Raw genomic sequence first — 13,233 nt, 5'->3', positions numbered from 1 at the left:
GGGTGAAATGTCCTCTGCGTTTGTTGTGAACGAGAATTGTATCTTTTATTTTCATTTGTAAAGGTCTTATAAAAAGACGATCTTTGAACTTATTGTAACGATCGAAGTTATAATGAGTTTATACAATGAACCCCTGATTTCGTGGCAAAGCAAACTGGCGATCACAGTGGGACCAACGCTTTGCTACCGGAGCTGTCGTGCGGCATACCTTGGATCTGTTATCGCCGGTTGAAGAAGTGGTTGAATACGAGTTCGGGGGACACACTAAGTTCGAGAGTATCTGTCGTCCTCGTCCTTCTAGATTCTTCGCCTCTCGTAAGTGAAGGAAGATCAACGCCCCCGTTGCTGTAGGCACGAAAGAATTGCCTATAGTTCTCCACCGAACGGGTTCAGCAGTTACAAAGAGCGACGTATGAACATCACTATCCAAGCCATAGAAGCCCATTGACATCGATGAAGCGACTGAAGTGATCGCCGAGCTACGTAAGCCTTACAGATTTCGGAACAACAAACCCGACCAATCGGGAAAACCCCGCATCTATACCTAAATTAAGGACCAACGCCCCTCATGCCTCGAGCCACGTCTACAGATATCCAACTCTACCATGAGGTTACTACTTCGCGAGCATTCCAACGCACCGTAATCATCTCAATAACCGATGTTCGCATCGAAGAACTACGTGGGAAAATTAACTCAAAACCTCAAATAAAAGTCTCGGGAGTCGTTAATACACCCGGCTTTTTTCAGTGTCTAGGATAAAGCTAGACACCCCAAGGATGTCTCGACCAAGCGAAGACACCCCAAGGGTGTTCGGCCATGGTCGAAGTACACCCTATGGGTCTCGGCCATGGCCGAGAACCACCAGGGGTGTCCACACCCCCCCCTATTAGGCCCCCTAGAGCCTCTCAAAACAGACACCTATAAATACCCCCCTGGCCTTGTTTTGGAGGAGGATTTTGGGAAGGAGCTTGGCGAAGAGCCCTGCTGCAGTGGAGAGTGGCCGTGCGCTTCAACAAGGAGAAGGAGAGGTTAGCATCAGCGCCTCTCATCATCTCCGATCCTTAGTATTAGCCCTTGGTGTTAATACCTAAGAAGAGCTAACTATCTCGCTTAGCCTGACGATAGACGCTTTAAACTTCTAGATCTCACGCGGATGCGACAAGTTCTGCTGCTATATCCTCCGCGATAGACGACAGCCTGCCTGATTTTCTCGGAGCGATCTGAATTGCCGGTTGGTCCACGGATATCAACGTCCCCGTCACAGGCACAAGACCACGGCAAGCAAAGATGACAAACAGATCTTGCGTTTGTTTGAAAAGAGTTGTATTCTTTGTTTTCATTGTGTAAATGGTCTTATAAAAAGCATCTTTTTGTTTCATTGAACTGATTGAAGTGTAATGAATGCAGCAATGAAACAGCAATGTGTCCCCGCAAACATATGCTGGCGAGCCATAGTGGGAGCACGGCATCGCACCGATCGCCGTCTGTGACGCAACCGGCATCAAGACCGGGTGAATGAAGAATAGTCACCGTCTGATTCTGTATTCTTACAGTTCAAAGAGGCTCCCTTCCTCCTCCAGATCCCTCTCTCAAACCGTGGTACACGATAATGGTAACCTCTTTTTCGATAAATGTTTCGCAGTCCTTCGGCTCAAAAATCCAAGAGCCCCGTGTGTACCGCGCACTTCATCCTACGTGATGTCCCCGTGCGTTCGTAACTGTGGTCAATGACGCAGCCGGACTCCTCCTCTGCACTTGCACCACGTAACGTCCCCGTCGGCCAAGACGGGTAAGATCGCAGGAGCCCCTCATCTCGCCTTGGAGGAGATGGGCTACGTGGGAGAGACCGCTCCAACGAGTGTCAAAGAGAGCACGACGCAAGACGCGGCATAAGCCTGCTCGTTAGCTGCCAAGGCTTGTGAGCCGAGTGGACGGGATCCGCGTCAATGAAGATCTCAAGTCCAGAGCATCGCGCAAGAGCAACGAACGGCAAACAGGCCGCGCCGGCCTTGCCAAGAGCAGAGACGAACAAATGGTTCATGGTCAAAAGAACACCCGTTCTGACTCTCGAGGAGCGAATCCAGTATAGCGCCGCACCTTCGCGTGCCGCTCATGCCGAGCCTGCTGGTACAAAAAGTACGAGAAATGCAAATAGGGAGGAGGCAGTTATATGGATCGCGAGACCAACACAAGTCTTGGGGCCAAAGGCCAAAACACGCTAATGGTAAAAGAAGTTAATATTGGCTCTCCAACTTCGGGTCATATTTCAGACTCCCGAACTCCCGGTATAAGCCCCTCCACCGTTAGCTGATTCCCAATGTCTAGGATATCCTCTTGACACAACGTACGGGCCTAGTCTACCCGGAGAATCGATGGATAAGCGCTTGTCAAGAAGTCTGGATTTCTGTGGGAAGGATGCGGTTTCGAGCCAACATCTCAGAGGGGGTCTACGACCGATCTTCTAATCAAGATTCGCAGTCTCTGCACACAACCGCTTGGGATGCGGTGCAGAAACATCAGGGAGCTTAACGTTTCACTCTCTCACTAAAGGTGTGAGTTTGCCAAACGTGGGACTCCCTGTAAAGCCAACGAAGCAATCTGTGTACGTCAGAAGAAATACACGCGTCGCGACAACGCGTCTGGTTATTCCTGAGAAGCCCAATGTGGAGCAGCCGATAGGTTACTCCGACCGCAACGCTCGATGAGTTTGTGCACTATCCAGGCGCCCGCGGCGGTGCCAAACGTGAATCTCAAGAAGTGGATAAAAGTACCCGGGAAATGACTTCTCATGTCCGTTGTACAAATTTATCAGCAGTATATGCAACATGTAGCTGCCCCAAGACGCTCCGCAGAGGGTCTCGATATCCGAGAGAGTCGTCCGATGAACGACAAAGCCCCAAATCAAGGGGTTCCCAACCAAAGAGGATCGAGTTGCTCGAGATGATGAACCCTAGAAGATTACTATCAACATGATCAACAAGGAAAATCCCAATCATTTCAGGTGGTTCCGACCCTAACTTTCTCTGTTAGGACAGCAGGGTCAATTCGGGAATAGCTCAGCTTCAGCTAGAAGCCGTCGGATCGGATAACAACGGGATCCATGGAGTCCATGAAGGAGTCCATTTCCGATGATGAGTTCTCGGATTCTCAATTCCGCGCTCGCCTCGCCGACAATACAACGTCTAGCATAGGCAAGGCTCGAGAGCGTGTTCATGGCCAACACCGAGCAGATGGCCAAAATCATTGAAGGAGGCCCTGACCTAGCAGAAGGGAAATCTTCAAGTTCGAAATGGAAATGGCTATGCCAAGAGATGAGACAGGAATGCGACGGACCAACAAATCCGAGCTTTGGTCAAATCAGCCTAGTGGATATCCAGCCGAATCGCACCCAAACGCCGCAGTTGGTAGGCACATCCGGAGCTTGGGTCGAAATCGTCGATGGCCGACGCAGCCGCCCAAGAATACTGGGGTGGCCCCACTACAAAACCTAACAATGTCGTGGGGTGGATCCCACCTAGTGACTGATAAGCACTGGGGGTTCGGGCCGTATCATTCCTCTCGGACGATTGTCCAAAACAGGATAGAGATCCAGGCCGAAAAGATGCAAGAGAATCTCGAAAGAAAAATCGACGCCCTGATGATTGCCTTCGGATGGGAGATAGACCGGTATTCCGTTCACTATCCCGAAAGAGTGGGATTCGAGCTTCCGTATCGGGCAAAGTTAACGCTGATCAACTTCACGCCGTTCGGCGGGAAGGGCTCGCACTCAGCATCTGATCTACTTTCAAGTCCCACTGTTGGGGGTGATCTTCTGGCAACGACCTTGCGATGGTTCGCATTCTGGGACCCTTCGCGGCCCGCTCGATGGTACCGCCGTCTCAAGCCGAAGCAGTCAATCATCTGGAGTACCTGAATATGTTCTAAGTTTTCCTCGCCCATTTCTTCGATGATGACACCGGAGGTGTAATTCGGACAACTCTTCGACGAGAAACAAAAAGGCGAGAGTTCGGTGGGATACCTTCCATCAAGCTTCGCAATCAGCAATGAAACTGCATAAGATCTCCCGTTCACGGAGGAATTTCATCTTGCAGACTTGTCAGAACAACCGCATTAACACGGACGTTTGGGAACAGGAGCTGCTCAATACCTGGATAAGGAGCTGAAAGGGTCGAGGAGAAGCAGGCCGAACGATTCCTCAAAAGGAAGAAAGCGATGAGTGATCGCAAGCTCTGCATGGTCACCCTCTGGTATTTCGGATCTCCGTACCTCATGATGTAAGGGGACCACCTGCACACGTTAGTTTGACGATAATTCAGAGCGTCGCAACACGCAGTTCCTGGGAACAGCAGGAATTCGGATGAGACGCCAAAACGATTACTCGTTTCAAAGACGGAAGACGTTCCAGTCTATCTTCAGAGCCTTTCTCAAATGAAATGACAAAATCAAGCTCCCGCCCCATCATGAGATCAGGCGATGAGCTGACTATTCTGCGGAACCTTAACGTATGCACGTTACACAGGAGATTCTTCATCCCACCATATGGCTTGCTTCTGTTAAAAATATGCATCCTATAACCTTGGTTGAAGCGCTTATAACGCTAGGGTAATGCCAATGGATGAACGCAAACTGCGATAAGTATAAGGTGAAAAGCTGCTTCTCAATGACTCCGATTATAGTTATTTAAGAGATAAACTGCTTCTCAAGACTCCGACAGAGTATATGAGTAGTAATAGCGCTTCCAATCCTCCGACGGTTATAGAGTAAACTGCCTCCCTGATACTTCCACAATGTATATTGAGCCTAAACTATTTCTACAATCGACGGAAGTTCCTGGAGGATATTAGCTCAATATTCTTAAGGATAACCCAGTCAGATAACAAAGTCAACCCAGTCCAAGAGAGAAGTTGCTGGGGTGGGACAGACCAAGCATTCAGGAAGTTCCCGGAGAATACCACATGGGTATTCTAGGATAAACCCAATCATGAAGGAATTGACAAATAAGATAATTCTACATCGACTCTGAATGTCAGTAATGGTTCTTGAGGTATGTTGTGAGATGAGATTCCTAACCTTCTGTATGTTAATCTTTCCTCACCATAACCATCCGCTGATCAAATGTTAAACGATCAGGGGATCCACCAACGTGTCCATTTGCCCGTTGCGTTGGTATTTCTCAGCTTAACGTGCCGGTAGGTTCTCCTAAACGCTCTAGCATGTAAAAGCCCCCTGTGAGTGATAATGTGGAGTTGGCACTGTCTTTGTACCGTATTTGCCACCTTTCTCTTTTCTCTTGTTCGATAACCTGTAAGAAAGTGTTAGGACCAAAGCCACGAATGCCCCTCTCGACTTCCCCAATGATTACGAGAGCTCCCTTTCAATATCGGTAATTCAAACCTTCCGATAGTATAGGGTTTCCATCTTCCGATTCTCAGAGTGGAATTCCCACCTTAGTTTTATCCTTCCGGCATCTGGGGTGGGAATCCTCAACCTCGAGTCCTTTCCAGCTGAATGATACAATATAATAAATTCTCCCTTAGCGCCAGGAGATAGAATATAAAAGTTCTTCCTCTCCGTTTCCTCAGTTTTCTTTGTCTTTTAGAAAAGACGACGATTCAACTTTCAATCCGGGCACGATGCACGGGATTTCATCCGAAGCCTGTGAATGTAAGGGATAAGTCATACGCGCTAACACGCGTTGCGGTAGTCTATTCCCTGTGAGATAAGACGGAAGCCTTCGTATGTATTCAAGATTCATATGCACAAAGCCCAGAGAGTTTACTCTCTTAGCGACATAGGCGTACATGCGGAACGGATTGAGACAATCCGACATGCTAGCCTGACTCAAACGGTAGTCGGTAAAGGCTTATCATAATTCCTTTGAAAGGCTGGTTGGATTAGCCAATAAATCCAAATCAACGCCTTAACACGCGTTGCTCGGTAGTCTATTTCCCGTGAAAAAGACGGAAGTCTAGTTATTTCAATATCGTATTGCATCTTATTAAAGGGTTAATACTCTTTTGGTCTTAACGTTTTACATGTGGGAACGGATTGAGACAAGTCCGCATACTAGCCCGACTCAAACGGTGTCAGTCGGTAAAGGCAAATTCAAAATCCGTTGAAGGCTGGGGATTAGCATATATAATCCTAAATCATATACGCCTATATCATCTGCTGCGCCGGTGTTTACGTCTTATTCTCGTGGAGAAAGACGATGGTCTACGATTCAATATCGTTATGCACAAGATGCTGTTTTAACTCTCATGCTACTATACGCACATGCGGATAGCGGTACTTAACAAATCCGCATGCTTAGCCCGGCTGCAAACGGTAGGTCGTAAAGTCTTGTTGAGAAAATCCGTTTGCATGCTGAGGTGCCAAAATTCTGATGAATGGAGTCAATCGACGCACTAACTCCCCTAGTGTTCTCGTGACTTGAGGCATGCAACAAATTAGGATAAAATTCCATACATGCAGACCGACATCAACCGGTTTAGCAGGTCCGCAGTTGGTCCTGCAGCCCCAACATTCGGGACCGCGATGCTCCAATACCTTAAGAGCTTAAACTGTGTATACTCCAGCAAACGTATGAGTATAAACTGTGTTAATGGCGATTCGAAACCCTAGAGTCAACGCCGGTCACCGCGTAATCCTAGGTCAACGCCGGCCAACGCGTTGCGACAAAAAAGTCAACACACGGTGGTCCGAAACCCTAAGCCAGCACAATGTGGCGGAGGTAGTTCAAAGTCAACTCAATGACACGAGCCAAACTCAATTCATCAGCTGCAAACTCGAGACTCCGACGACGGCCAAGCGATAAACGCAGCGTCGGAAGAACTTCGGATATTCGTCAAAGCATCGAATAGACCGAAAATCGAAAGAGCCAAGAGTTGAAGCTAACTACAGGTCCTTACGCCGACTGAAAGCTAGACCAATCACATCCAAAGTATTCCAGCCTCTTCTATAAAAGAAACGAGTCAGGAACACTTTGGAGGGGGTATCTGTAGGCATCGAAAATTGCCTATAGGTCTCCACGAACGGTTCAGCGTTAAAGAGCGACGATGAACATCACTATCCAAGCCATAGGAGCCCAATTGACGTCGATGAACGACTGAAGTGAGTCGGCGAGCTACGTAAGCTTACAGGATTTCGGAACAACCAAAACCCGGACCAATCGGGAACTCGACACTGTTCACAAAAAGGACAACGCCCCTCGTGCCTCGACCACTCTACAGATAATCCAACCACCAGAGCGGATCGAATTCTTCGTCGAGCATCCAACGCACCCGGAATCACTCAAATCCGAGTTCGGACGAAGAATCTACGGGGAAAACAACTCAAACACCTCAAATAAAGTCTCGAGAGGTCGAAACACCCGGGTTTAGATTTTGCACTTTATTTTGTAGTTAGATTTTAATTTCTTATACTATTCACCTTGAGGCTAGAACCCTCTTGGGTTTAGTTTTTCTTTTTGTTTATTTTTATTTTGTTTGATTCGCCTTTAGGCTAGAACCCTCTAGGGAATCACCCTTTTCTAAGAAGTGGGTTTAATTTTAGATTATCCATATCTATAATTGAATCCACCATCTTTAATTTCTTGCATTTTCTTTTATTCTAGAATTTTGTTCTTCATTTCTTGATTTTTTATTTGTTTCTTGATTTTATTTATTTTTTCCTTCTCATACTTATTCTTTTTCAAATCCACTCTCACTTACACTTTGCACCTATTCACACACCATTTTCACTCTCTCAATCTCTTCACAATCACATTCACTCATCAATCTTATTTGTCACACACACAACCTAAGAACCAATTTTATATTTTCTCCTACAAAACACCTTTCTCGTGGGATCGATATCTTAAATACTATAACTTGACACGGTTGTGCACTTGCAACCTTTTTGGTACATGTTTATGCCGCATCACTAGGGTTTTGGGAGGGGGGTTGAAGGCTCGATCACGATCACGAGAGCGGCGGCGGGGTCGGCGGCGACTGCAAATGGTGGTGGTCAGCGGCGGGGGTCGACGAGGTTAGTTTTTTTTTTTGCGGAGGAGAGTGGTCACGAGAAGAGAAAGCAACGACAGAACGAAAGAAAGAACGAAAGAAATGCGGGGCTGGTGGGGTAGGCGGACTGCACGGGACTACTAGTCCCATGCAGCTCCATAATTGCAAAACCGACCCTTTTCGGTCGGTTTTGCTAATTATTTTATGAGAAGGTCGATTTTGCCCAATAAAATTGAAAAAAGGGCTTTTTTAAAAAGTTCTCCTTCTTTTTATTTACCAAAGGAGGTCAAGTGTTTATCGTATCATCGACTACGACCATGTCAGTTGATGATATAGCAAAAATTTGGTCATTTTGATAAACAATCACAAATATGGTTTTTTAATTGAATTTTTTAAATTATCCTTCGTAAAAATGCATCATAATATAGAATCAATTAATAAAATATAGCAAAAAACGTATATAAACAATGAAAAGAACTTATATTAATTTTTATAATCTTATTTTTGTAACATTAATCTTAAGTAACTCAATAAAATAAAATTTCATGAGGAGTAATTAATTTTGATTAAATCATATTTTTCTTTAGTTATGGTGTATTTTTAAGTAAGACATATTACTGTTAATAAAATTAGTAATAAGATAATATTATCATGTGTACAATACTATTTATAGTATGTTAATATATATATATATATATATAAAAGCGACACGGTGAGATGGTGAGATGTTTTGCTTAACGTGAGATGATCATTCTACACCGTTAGATTTAAATTAATGGTTAGATTTAAACTAATAGGTTAATTAGTTAAAGATATGGGGCCCCCGTATTTATTTGATTTCTCTGCCAAATCTTCTCTAAGATTTCTCATATCATCCCTTCCGCCTCCTCTCTTTCTTATTTGGATTAGGGGTACGGTTAGGATTTGGGTTAGGGTTAGTGGGTTCGAGTTCAGGTTCAGGTTGGGGCTCAGGTCAGGGTTAAGGTTAGGGTTAGTGGGTTCAAGTTCGGGTTAGGGCTAGGGATAGGTTTTATGTTCAAGTTCAGGTACGGGTTTGGGTTCAGGTTGTGGCTCGGGTTAGGGTTAGGGTTAGTGGGTTCGAGTTCAAGTTCGGATTAGGGGGTTTGGATTCAGGTTGTGGCTCGGGTTAGGGTTAGGGTTAGGGTTAGTAGGTTCGAGTTCAAGTTCGGTTTAGGGTTAGGGTGAGGGTTAGAGAAGATTTAGCAGGAAAATCAAATAAATGTGGGGGCCACGTATCTTTATTTAATTAACCTATTAGTTTAAGTCTAACCATTAATTTGAATCTGACGGTATAGAATGGCGATCTCACATTAAACAAATTAACCATCTTACCAACTCAACATATTGCTTATGTATATGTGTGTGTGTGTGTACACACACTGTTATGTATGTGAAAGGCATCTTGAATGTTAGATTCACTTTAAGATGTAGAATAATTTCTTAATAAATCCAATACTCAAATTCAACTATCAAAAATCAGTCATCGGTCTTCAGGTTTATTAACAAAAAGAGGTCACGTTTTGGGCAGGTCAATAGCTGACGTGGCTTTAGATAATGATATGGCAAAGCTTGGTATTCTTTCATAAATAAATGAGAACATGGTTTTTAAATATTTATAATTTAAGAGAAAATTTTATTGAAAAGTTGTCCTCGTATATCCAGGCATAAATATGTATCTTTTTTTAAAATAACCATTAATTCATGAAATCTAACACAATATTTCATGACCAATTATTAAATTACTGAAGTTATCTCTTCCTGGTAATGATGTATAGAAAGGAAAATATTTTCTCTACTTCTACTTGTATTCTCAATTTTTCTGCCAAACTATGATAAAAAATTTAATACTTTTATTCCAATAGTTTTGGAAGGTTAACATTGGTGTATATCCTTTTGATGAAAAGAGATTTGAACGAGGGCATCAAAAGTGTGCGTACAATTTCTCGTTATGACCTTTTTCTCCGGAGAGAAAAATAATTATAAAAGCCTTCCATTATTACCCATTACTCTTCTTGTGGTAGAGTCTGAATTTTGTTTAGTGGTATGTCCTCGTGTAACTTACTAAGATATATTGTATTTAGACATGTTGATATATGATTTTACAATTTTATCTTTCTCAATGGTGTCCTAAGCAATAAATACATACGAATAAAAAGGAAATAAAAAGGCTTATAAACTAGCAAATTAAATCCAGTGATGTCCCTTAACATGCTGGACACTGCATGGCTCCACCACACGGCGTTACTCTTTTTTACATAAGGTTAAACTACACACGTCATACTCTAACTGAGATGGATGGCGCCATACATAGATCGAGACGAATTCCCCATTTTATTATTATTAGTGGGGACATCATGCAGCCTCGTCTCCAAACATTGGACTTTGGCTCGGCAACGAGCAAGAATCCAAACCAAAACAAAAACTAAACCCTGATATATATATCTCCACCAGACTCGAAATTTTAAAAGCTTGCATTAATCGTCAGGTTCCTTGTTGCTTTCAGGTTCAAGGCAACAACTTTTCAGCACCCCATCACACCTTAATGACGAGCGAGCATCGATCGACTGTTTAAATATCCTGCGATTAGATTTAGCAAATATTATATTAATTGGTTCATTTAATGGACCGTCGAACTAAAATATCTCTTATACAGATTATTTAAGTAAATATTATTCCGTTGCCAATATAGACAATATAGAGTGAAGAGAGACTCTACGTTGATGAGTTGTAGACATTTTCCATAATCAAGGACGTACGTAGAGGATCCCTTGGCAAAATAATTAACCCGTATGTTCTAAAAGTCGAAAGGGAGAAAATGTGAAAAAATAAATATATAATTTTTCGATATAGATAAAACCCAGAACTTTTTACCATTAACCTATAGTTCTGTCTAAAAGCATCAGCAACGATCATAAACGAGGAGATTCTTAATTTTGAAGGAGCGGGCATGTACGTACGTTCTCCTTGAGCGCACGATAAGGGTGATTGTCTATCGTGCGCATCGTTTGTATTTAGAGTGATTTCTTCCTTGTATAGAAAGTCTTGTGTTCACATCTAGGTATGCCTGGATTGGTCTCCAACTATTTTTCCATTGGTAATAAAAACTTTATTTAATCGATCACCGAAAAGAATAATAGGGGAGGTTTTCTTGTTAAAGTTTGTAAGTACGTTTGAGTTTCTTGAAAAAACCAAAAAAAAAAAAAAAACCTGTAGTTTCTTGTAATTTATCAAATATTTTAATCCGGGACAAGGATCCAAACGCGAAATGCCTATCCTTTGAGCGAGTCTTCTCTCTCAAGTAGAAACCGATCGAGAGGGACTCAGCAACAGCTCCATCACCTTGATTATTCTAATCACATACACTACTCATATTCCCCTAAGTCCCTTTATCAAAAGAGCCAGCCCATTAATCCATCATTAACATTAAACAAATCCAAAAAAAAAAAAAAGTTAGCTACCACCAAATGCTAACCATCTTTGGACCACTTGAGAAACAAACATGTGATGTGCACCAACAACTGTAGGCTTTCACTTTCATGGAAGTCCACTTCCCAATCAAGGAGGTGGGCTTTTGTACTAAGCTTATAATTAATTAAAAAACAATTAATAATGTTGGTTCAGCGAGCATCATGCTGGTTTTTATCAAATTTTTAAGTGCCGACCATCACTGATTAGTTCCCATGTGAACGACGGCAATCTGTTGGGACTCTGTGTTCTTATCCTCTATCCATCAATCCTTTACGGACAAATTTGACTTTAGTCTAAACCAGTAACTATCAACAAAATAATATTATTATCGCTATCTATCATCATCCGTAATTGGATGTTAATTACCTTTGACTTGTCTAAACTGGCATCCATGAAATGCCCTAATGACTTTTTAACCTCCATAATATTTTCGACCACATTTATGCGTTGAACAGACTTCGATCGTTCTCCTAATTACATAAACAAGCTTCGCATTAGACTTAATTTGTTTTCACATTTTCATAAATTGAACTCTGATACCACTTGTTGGGGAATACACGGATTAATTTTAAGCATAGAATGCAAACAAGATTATCCAAATGATAATATATTATGATTCTAACTTTCTATTTAATTCAATAAATTTTTTATATCCTTGTTTGGGAGTTGGGACTATTCTCACATCCGAGATTGTGGCTCGAAGGGCTTGAGTAAACCATGATGGCATCTATGCGTTGACCTTCACATCAATGGAGATGATAAAAGATCTTATGTGTGACTAATTGTGATGATAGATTCAATTATTTTAAGAGAAGCCATTGGAAATAGGGGGATAAATCAATATTGTGAAGCCCATTAGTAAATGCTAGCAGTCACTTCATAGATTTCTGATGGGACAGAGTTTTTTTTATGGCCAATGAGATTTCAATTATAATATATTCTCTTATATTGGACAATGACAGTTCAAGAAGTTACAGTAATTGATTAACCAATTTTAAAAAATCAAAAGAAATTCTAATTGAATATTCATATAGTTAATGGAGATTTGGTAACTATAAACTATCTGGTTATTTAGCTATAAAAAAATCATAAAGTGCTTCCTTCAAAAAAAAACATAAAGTATCCATATCCAAGTATTATTTAAAATAATGAAGGTACACATGGTATATATCTAGGCATGATATCTAGCAAGAAATTCCATAGGGTTTAAAATCACAAACAAAGTAGTTCTGTGTTCAGAGAGTTTAAATAACAATCCAATGAAGATATGTTTGATAAATAGAGATTGCTAGATAAGTGCTTGTTAAATCTTTAATTTTTCTCTAATAATAGTAAATTAAATATCCTATATAGAGCATGTGTGAAGATGAAGAAAGAGAATTCTCGCACTTGATACTATACACATGCTTTGCAAATAATGGTCATCATGCTCTATGTTTAGACATTATGCTTGGTTATAATAATTATATTACACCATTATTAATTACTGGACTTTTCACACATGCAAACAGAAACGCAAACTCAAGGAATCCAAACAGTGAACCTCATTAAAAACTTAAATCTCTAACTAGGTTTAGGATTAATGCTAGGTAAAATAACAAATTCAAGGAATCTTCCTGATGATTAAGGGCACAAAAAGGTGATGGATACGCTACCGTTTGGAATCTGACCCAAAAGTAGACAAATTTTAATCGTTTTAATTAGAAGATTAGTTAATCGCTTAATCCATCTTTCTCTTTA

This window comes from Asparagus officinalis, chromosome 1 (genome assembly GCF_001876935.1).
Source record: "Asparagus officinalis chromosome 1, Aspof.V1, whole genome shotgun sequence".
NCBI classification, from domain to species: Eukaryota; Viridiplantae; Streptophyta; class Magnoliopsida; order Asparagales; family Asparagaceae; genus Asparagus; species Asparagus officinalis.
The sequence above is the reverse complement of the archived record's forward strand: the minus strand, read 5'-3'. Positions refer to the sequence as shown.